The sequence below is a fragment of the Pelobates fuscus genome, chromosome 3 (genome assembly GCF_036172605.1).
Source record: "Pelobates fuscus isolate aPelFus1 chromosome 3, aPelFus1.pri, whole genome shotgun sequence".
Lineage (NCBI taxonomy): Eukaryota > Metazoa > Chordata > Amphibia > Anura > Pelobatidae > Pelobates > Pelobates fuscus.
Genome location: NC_086319.1, coordinates 192,465,598 through 192,475,919, shown reverse-complemented (window position 1 = coordinate 192,475,919; position 10,322 = coordinate 192,465,598).

Here is a 10,322-nt window from a genome sequence, read left to right as displayed (position 1 = left end):
CTCTCCACAGTTGCAGTGCATTGCCTTATGAGCTGGCTTAGGTGGAAACCCTCACCACAGTTAATAAATATAATAATATACAAATAAAGAAAAAATAAATATACATGCAATAGGTGGAGTATCTTACATCAAACAAGGTGATGGTCTAGAACGGAAATAATAAGAAACAAAATACTTGTGTAATATCGTCTGTATCAGAAACCAGAAACATATAAATATATTGATGTTCCTTACACAAAACTAGAGCCAGTATTCACTAGTCTCAATGTGTAGGCGTGGTAGGATTTAATGGGAATCCTTTTCCCTCTTCTGTCTGTTGTTGGTACAGCTTCTCCTCTATTTTTCGAGTAAGGGTCCAACTGTATCGGAAGGATGAAGGATGCTCCTAGCGCTTCCTGAGGACTCCAAGCACTGCAGCAGACAAAACAACCACCGCAGACTCCACAACCGCCGAAGCTTGACTGGAGTCTCGCCGTCTTCCTTCCACCCTGGATCCGCTTCTGTGCTCCTAGCGCTTCCTGAGGACTCCAAGCACTGCAGCAGACACCACAACCACCGCAGACTCTGCAGTTAAGATGGCCGCGAACACATGTAAAAGCCCCGAAATGGCGGCCACCCAGGAACTGAAACAAAGCGTTTGTGCGTTTCCCATAAGAGCTGGATGTACCGATCAGGGAGGTAAATTACCACTTAATTAGGTAGCAGGGTGGTCCGGTGTTCGGTAGTTTCCATTTGTATGATGAATGCTGGATCCATACCGTCTGGGTCTCACAATTAAACAAATGTTTTAAAAGACACGAACTGTTATAAAGAATAATCCCCACGAAGCAGGTAAGCACGTTCAATTATATCCAGTTTTGATGCCTTTTGCTGGATGCACAATATGTCTTTATAATCCACGGTCTCTGTTCCTGTATATGTGCCCGGTTAGCTCTTAAAGGGCCGGTAGCAGTAAATATTCCCAGGCATATGGTAGGGTTTTGTGACAACATCCCAGGGCCATAGTCGCAGGGCAGGAGGCTAGCAATCAGTCCTCTCCAATGCCCAGTGGCAAATGGCAGTCTGTCACACCACCAACTCCCGTTTCATTAATAAAAATACTTTATTATAAACACAGAATAAAATAAGATAGTAAATAAAAAGTCCTTACAGTAAAGGTTATTGAGCTGTTGCAAAACGCGTTTCACCTCTCTAGGAGACTTCTTCAGTTGCTGAATAAGAATCCTCAAGTCTTTTGTTTCCTTTTAAGCAAGTGGTACTTTCTGCCACTTGGTACTTCCTGTACACTATATGCGTTCCTTTCGTGGGACTTCCTTTCGTCATTGGCACGCGCAATGTCCACCCGACGTCACACTTATAGTTTGTTATGCAACGCTGCGTTCCGTAACTGACATGTTTCTTGACGCATGCAGAATCCATCTAATATCCCGCGTTCACTTTGGAACACAGCGTTGCATTCCACTGGTGCCATCTATCTTCCCCATAGTGAATGGGATGTCTACTCGCAATCTTCTTCTTCCAAGTGACCTTAGTAGTCAATTCCCTCAGTATTTGGTATAAGGGGCCAAATGTTCACATAATAGTCCCATTAGTCTATAGAATGATAACTTGTAGTGAATTACAGTTATGAAAAGGAAAAATTTTAAATAAAAAATACAAATAAAAAATAAGTGTTAAAGCACAAAGTTAATTTCAAATGTGCACGTAACCAAACATATTCCATTAGAGTGAACCATGAGGTGGTAGCCCACAACAGTTCCAGAGAATTTGTCAAGCTGGCCGGTCAACTTTTGGGGGTTCCTGTGCATACACCGCCGAACGCATCCCCAGGCTTTTAAGAAATTAATGCTTCCCTTGTTCGGTACTTTCTTACTCCAGAACGCTGCTCTCCTAGCTGGTTGGGAAGTCGAACGGGCAGGGTTACAAGTTTCCGCGAGGTTCGTGAGCTTGTGTAAATCCATGCAGTCAATGACCACGTACCACTGCCTGCATTGGGGCAACAAGATGGCCGCCAGTCCTGATAGCACGTGTGTTTGTATATGTGAATGGCGGACATGCAAGGAAGCACTTCAGGTGATTGCTCTTTGTGGTTCACAGCCAGGGGTGTCATTGATTACGCTGTGTTAACAAGGGGACCACATATAGTCTGTTTGTTAACCGAACAGACGGGAACGGTTAGCCGAACACAAGGGAACAACTATCTAGTAGTGATTCCATTCGAATGCAGGGGGATATCAGACGAAACAAAGTACAAATAAGGGAACATGTACAAGGAGTCTCATCTCCCGTGACAGTGATATTTATACATGTATGTTTTAATTTAGGTAACTTACCTAAAGCGCAAACAGGTGATCTTTTTAGGGAGTTTTAAACAACAGGAATGAATTCTCATGAAACCAACAAGTGTTAACTCTCATCCACAGAGATCCCATTGATAAATACAAAATAGTTTATTGCACTATCAAGATTAATCACTATAGTGTGAATTCAAAGTATATTTCAAAGTGAAGGCCAGGGTACTATCACTAAACTCATAGATAGTGTATCTGAGAGTTGATGCAAAATTAATGCATCTATAGAATGTCTAAATATATACGGACAATCTATCAGACAAAGTATACCTATTGAAACAATGAAATTTTATTTACACATCTCTATAAAAAACAATGAAAATGTATTGACACATCTAATAAAGAAAACCAAAAAAGTGCTAAGTGTATACACCAAAGAAAAAAAAATATAAAATTAGGTACTGTGGGGACCTGTTGTTACTAGTACAAATTAATATAATAACAACATAGATAGAGTTAGTCCCAAGAGTCCTATATGGAAACTGCTAATACTGATGATGGTTACAAATAAAGGTAGTAAGAAAGGTCTGGTATAAGTACTACTAATCAGTTATTGATGGTACTAGTCATAGAATGCTGATCTGATTTCAAAGAGATCGGTTAGCTATTAAGAAGTCTGCTTCTACTGCCACCCGTTGGTTAATATCGGTATAAGTATACCAGTAACATACTCGTATAGACACTGCTACTAAGTTCAGTTTGGGTGGACATGGTGTCCAAAATCTCCGAATATACTGTGAGATATTAAGACGGAAGCAAATGGCAGGGAATATAGTATGATTACCACCCGCCGAAAAAGATGGATTTTCTATATATAGTCTGCTTCTAATGTCGCCCGTTATCAGTTATTAAGGGTGCTAGACATAGAATGCCGATCTGACCACAAAAAGTTATATTATCTATTAAGTAGTCTGCTTCTACTGCCGCCCGTTGGTTAGTGTCGGTATAGATATACCAGTGACATACTAATGAATATATATGTAAATACATTGCTACTAAGTTCAGTTTATACTGTAAATTATTAGGACGGAAGCAAATGGCAGGGAATATATTGTGATCACCACCCGCCGAAAAAATAGATATAGTCTGCTTCTAAAACCCCCAGTTAAAACTTGTAACAGTATTGAAATGTAGCGATGAAATATTCAACAGAAATAGTGCGGTGAAATAATGTATCAGTTAGTACTGCATATAACTCAGGACAGTATTGGCATTTGTTCGCTAAGTACTAAATAAGTACTAAATATCAATATACCAGACCAATTGATAGTCAAACAAAAAGCAGATCCCAACTTAAAACAAAAAGAGAGGGGGAATAAGGATTCTAACAGGCATGTCACTACCTAGATCGTCGCAAGTAGCATACCGAACCCCCTATAAGCTACTAGCAAGGGTAGGGAACTCAATCCCCTATACCTATGATAACCCGTGCCTTCAAGGGCACCTATTCCAACCCCACTAGGCTAATAGTAAATCAAGAAGAAAAATAAATAAAATAAATGAATAGCAAGTAGAAACAGCGCGGTCGCCAGTCTAGTGCTAAACTATAAATTCGCCAGAGTAGCACACTACAGACCCCTGACGCGTGCGTTTCGCCCAACCTAGCTCATCAGAGGGGAAACGGTCGGTGCTTAGCTTCCGGTTTAAATATGCTGAGATTTTATTCTATTGGTCGAATTTTTTGGGGTCTTGACTTATATTCGGGTCGACTTATACTCGAGTATATACGGTAATTTGTACTAGTAACAACAGGTCCCAACAGTACCTAATTTTATATATTTTTTTCTTTGGTCTATACACTTAGCACTTTTTTGGTTTTCTTTATTAGATGTGTCAATACATTTTCATTGTTTTTTATAGAGATGTGTAAATAAAATTTCATTGTTTCAATAGGTATACTTTGTCTGATAGATTGTCCGTATATATTTAGACATTCTATAGATGCATTAATTTTGCACCAACTCTCAGATACACTATCCTTTGTTTCCTTACTTTATAATTGGGGTTATCCCTCACTCCTTCAGTGTATCTGATTTGGCTCTATTCATTCTCTTTTCTATTTAAATTCTAAACTCATAGATGATTTTTTTTCCAGTCTGGCTACTGTGATCATAAATTTTAAATTGACTTTCAATTCACAATCAATTCTCACCTAGTATATAAAAGTGTATCCTTCTATGTCTGTATTTATTATCCTCTATACATTTTTCATCTTAAAAAAATACAGATACAGGCATTTAGAAGACTTTCACTACACCCAACCTACTCAGAGATAAATCAGCTCCAATCAGGCATTATATTCCAATTTATTCTAACTCAAAGGCTGCAAATTGTGATGCACAACCAAAGATGTAGCAGAGCATGATTTGTCAAGACACTGGACAAGCAGGATGCACTGCCCATCAACAGATAGACTGACCCAGCCACTGATGAACAGTTAAAAAGGACCTTACAGGCATCTTAACAACCTAATTATGATTATTTTGTTATGGTGTTCCTTTAACTAAACTATATCACCCAATCTGTTAGTAAAATATTATTTCTCTGGTCCTCTTATCTTACTTTACATTTTAAAAACAAATTCATAAAAATCTTTGCAAACATAGAAACAGTGGTTGTCTCTCTGATGAAAGAGTTAAATGCCTTTAGTTTCAGATTAGTTTTTTCGTTCACAGCAGAAATGCTTTTTATCCTTTTTTCCATTTAGGCTTAGATTTATTGCTTACAAGAAATGTTTTAGAGCACTGCAAATTACCATAGCAACAGCTTCCTGAAGCTCTGGCCCCATTGTGTCTCCCTCTCTATGTAATAAAGAAGACCCTTGGAGTTGCTGGTGCAGAGCCAGAATCCTTCTCATCTGTTATATAACCTATTTACCTCTAGCTTTTAAAAGTGCTAGAACACACAGGGGTTGGTTACCCATCATTAGCAATAAAAAAAGTTCTATATACACAAAAAACACGTCTTTCATATTGAGTGCACCCACACTTATTATATGTCATTTTGATTAGGAGAAACAGGGCTTTAATTTCACATGAACTATTCATATATGAAACATATTTTTCTTATGAAAAAAAAAATAAAATAAAAAAAGTGTAAGAAATTAAGATTTTTTACAAAATTTTTAGTTCTTCATGGCATTTTAACTGTGAATGTCATAATACTGTTAGTTTTTACCGCAGTTTTTACACATTGAAATTTGCCAAATGGTTATGTTGCATTTGACACTCTATCATAGCCCAGAAATTAGAATTACCCACATGATAGCACACCATTTGCAAAAGTAGACAACCCAGGGTATTCAATGTGGGGTATATCAAGTCTTTTTTTTTTATCAAGTTTTAGTAGCCATTTAGTCACAAACACTGGCAAAAGTTAGCATTTAGATTTGTTTGCAAAAAAATGAATATGAATGCTAGCTTTGGCCAGTGTTTGTGGCTACTAAAAAAGACTGGACATACTCCATTTGCAATACCTTGGATTGTCTACTTTTGCTAGTGGTATGCCATCATTGGGGTCATTCTTATTCTTGGGCTACCATATGGTCTCAAAGGCAACATAACCAATTTGGCAAATTTCAATAAAAAAATGAAATGGGCAAGCCTTATATTTGACCTTGTAATTTCCAAAACTCTATAAAACCAGTACATAGGGGTTACTGTTATACTCAAGAGACTTTGCTGAATGCAAATATGAGTGTTTCAAAACAGTAAAATGTATCACAAAAATGATATTATCAGTGAAAGTTCCGTTTGTGTGTGAAAAATGCAAAAAACTTCACTTTTACTGACAATATCATTGTTGTGAAGTGTTTAGCAAAGTCTCCCAAGTAAACAGGTTTTAGGGTGTCTTCGAAAGTTACAGGGTTAAATATAGTGCTAGCAAATTAAATTCTCTGGACTTTCAGTCTGTGTCAGGCAGGTCCCTCAAATTGCAATCAATAAAATTACTTAATTATGTAAAAATATTACATATAGGCACATACAATTTATATATATATATATATATATATATATATATATATATATATATATATATTGTTACGGCTGCCTCCTGGCTGGCTGGAAGTTGGACCGTAGAAAAGGATGCTCCTAGCGCTCACCAAAGGATCATCAGCACCGTAGACACCATAACTACTGCGTAGCCACCATAAGTACTGCAGACTCTACGAACCACCGCTGCTGGGCTGGTATCTCACCGTCTGCTCTGTGCCCTGGACCTACGACCAGGCTCCAGGTTGTAGTAGATGAACCTCTTCCTTCTGTAGAGCGAAGCAGGATCAGGAACAAGAGCTCTTACAAGAGCTCAGTAGCTAAGGGAGTATGAAGAGCATAGCAATCCCTGTAATGATTATAGCTGTCCCCTACAAACATGAGTCAAGGCTGCAAGTTAGAGGGTCAGAAGAGGTCTGAGGTGCTGGAACACGCAGCCTGGTTTTTATTACCATTTTGTAAATACAGGACCACCCACAGGGCGGGACAAAACAACCAATCATACACGTACATCATTAAAACCACTCCCAGTAATTACACACAAAATCCTCCCCTATGTCTGTGATATAATTATGCTACACAAGGGATTAACATAATTATCACAGACAGTAAAAATACAGTTTTTACCCATACCCTGTAACTAAAACCATCCATCCAATCTTCATAAAAATACATATTAACAATCAATCCATTCAGGGGAACAACATATTAAAAATTGCACGAATCAGACCAGGGGTTCAAAAGTTATCAAAAGTATCTTTTGGGGCCTGGCTGGCAGCATGGCAATCTGGTTCAAGCAGGTTTTACAGGGCCCTCTATCCTGGAGACAATGGGAAAAATAATCCAATTATCCAGGGATAGAGGCAGACTCCATTAACCACATGGTTGCAAAAAGACATGAAACACTTTAAAATACATAAAGTCACCTTTTACACATAACACACAGACATTTCACATATCCCCAGATAGCTGGGATCTGAGCGCACAAAACTACCGAATAGCGCGCAGATCCTATTCACACAGTTCAATTGCCATGGAGCTAAAGTCTTTCCCATAGTCTTTCATTATATGAATAGGCTCCATGGCATAGCTATCTGGGGTATCACCGCTCACACAGGGCCATAGTCATAAGGAAGGAGGCTGGCAAATAGGCTTCTCCACAATCCAGGGAAGCAGGGCAATTTTCCATTTAAAGGGCCAGTTACAAATAGCGATTTGTAATACATCTTCCCTTTTGGAGGGAGACTAACCAGGCACCTGACCTTCTGTCGGTCAGTTCCTACGTTAGTCTCGCAGCCCACCCACAAATAAACATTGGCAGAGAAGCCCCCCCACAATAAATAGTACTGGCCTGTAGGTCCCAGGTTGTAGGGTAAAAATGCAGCACCCGCTGCCTTCCTGGTGCAGCTGGGCAAATAGCTGGTGGTACTTGGGGGGCAGAGGCCAGCGGTACTCTGCCCTGGTGCCAGCGCTTCTGCTGGGGGAATTGGGGCATAGTCCTGCCCGGTGGCAAAGGGAACGTGGGGGTCAGTGGGGGTTAACATCTCCACTGTTAACCCTGGGCACAAGTTAGGAGTTAGCTGGGGAGGGGGGATTGGCTTACCTCCTCCTCCTGATAACCTTGCGGCCGTTGGGAAGGGAGGTCGATGCTCTCCGCTCCCTGTGGAACATGCTGTGGCTGGGGAGAGAGACCGGTTGTCTCCTCTCCCTGGAAGGCACACTCCGGCTGGGGAGGGAGGTCGATGCTCTCCCCTCCCTGTAGCTGGGTCTGCCGCTGGGGATCTGGGCCGCCTGCCCAGCATCCCTGTAGGGCCGGTAGAGAGACTGCGGTCCCATCTCCACCTGCCTGCTGGGGATGCCTGCTGCCTCGGGTACCCCTGGTTGTGGTTGGGGAAGGAGACCGATTGTCTCTTCCCTCTGTACGGTGCACTGCCGCTGGGGAGGGAGGTCACTGCTCTCCTCTCCCTGTAACTCAGGCTGCCACTGGGGAGGGAGGTCGCTGCTCTCCGCTCCCGGTAACTCACCGAGGGGTTGGGGATTTGGGCCGACTGCCCAGCATCCCTGTAGGGCCGGTAGAGAGACTGCGGTCCCATCTCCACCTGCCATCAGAGGTTCCTCCCAGTATACCTCTACGATATCCTTCCAGCTGAAGGGCTCTCGACCTGGCTCTGCTGCTGTGCTCTCCTGGGGGACCTCTGGATGCTGTTGGGAAAGGGGACTGATTGTCTCTTCCCGGGACCCATTGATGATGTACTGGTACTTCCACTCCAGGTCACATTCCTGGGTGACTAGGTACCGCAGGTCTGCCCCCAGGTCAATAGCTCTAGGGAGACCCAGCTTGTCTTCCCGGTCATCATACAGGTCCCAGAAGCGTGAATCTGTAGCCCTTCCAAAGTCATCATCGTCCATATTCTCCCAGAATAGATCAGGGCCATCGTAATCCCCACACTCCGGGAATTCATACTCAGCCATCTCTGGAACAAGCTGAGTCGCATACCACTGTAGCGCCTGGTATGCGTTGTCGAGCCACAGTTCGTTATATACTAGATCCTCTAGTTTAGCTACCCACACTGGAAGGGGTTGTTTGCCCAAGAGGGGCATCCGCTCTGCCATTCGAGCCTGGATTTGCTGCCCTCTGCTGATACTACGATCTCCTCGCCAACGTTGAACTTTCTGTAGGGCTTCTTCCCACAGCTCAAATCTGGCCTCATGTCTGTACCCACACATCTCCTCTTCTGAGACTGCCCCATCCCTCCGGGCTAGGAAGCCATGCATTCTGTCGAGGAACCTTTCCTCCATTTCGGCTGCTGTGCACGGACTGGCTGGCTCCATGCTGCTCTAGGTAGGGACACTGCGCAGTGGCTAGCGTTGCCCTCAATACTCTCATACGATACCAATACGGGTGTCTCCAAGGTGCTGCTCTAGGTAGGGACGCTGCGCAGTGGCTAGCGTTGCCCTCAATACTCTCATACGATACCAATACGGGTGTCTCCAAGGTGCCGCTCCTCGCACTAGGACGCCATCCCACCGCTTGCCACCAAATGTTACGGCTGCCTCCAGGCTGGCTGGAAGTTGGACCGTAGAAAAGGATGCCCCTAGCGCTCACCAAAGGATCATCAGCACCGTAGACACCATAAATACTGCGTAGCCACCATAAGTACTGCAGACTCTATGAACCACCGCTGCTGGGCTGGTATCTCACCGTCTGCTCTGCGCCCTGGACCTACGACCAGGCTCCAGGTTGTAGTAGATGAACCTCTTCCTTCTGTAGAGTGAAGCAGGATCAGGAACAAGAGCTCTTACAAGAGCTCAGTAGCTAAGGGAGTATGAAGAGCATAGCAATCCCTGTAGTGATTATAGCTGTCCCCTACAAACATGAGTCAAGGCTGCAAGTTAGAGGGTCAGAAGAGGTCTGAGGTGCTGGAACACCCAGCCTGGTTTTTATTACCATTTTGTAAATACAGGACCACCCACAGGGCGGGACAAAACAACCAATCATACACGTACATCATTAAAACCACTCCCAGTAATTACACACAAAATCCTCGCCTATGTCTGTGATATAATTATGCTACACAAGGGATTAACATAATTATCACAGACAGTTAAAAAATACAGTTTTTACCCATACCCTGTAACTTTAAAGCCATCCATCCAATCTTCATAAAAATACATATTAACAATCAATCCATTCAGGGGAACAACATATTAAAAAATGGCACGAATCAGACCAGGGGTTCAAAAGTTATCAAAAGTATCTTTTGGGGCCTAGCTGGCAGCATGGCAATCTGGTTCAAGCAGGTTTTACAGGGCCCTCTATCCTGGAGACAATGGGAAAAGTAATCCAATTATCCAGGGATAGAGGCAGACTCCATTAACCACATGGTTGCAAAAAGACATAAAACACTTTAAAATACATAAAGTCACCTTTTACACATAACACACAGACATTTCACATATCCCCAGATAGCTGGGATCT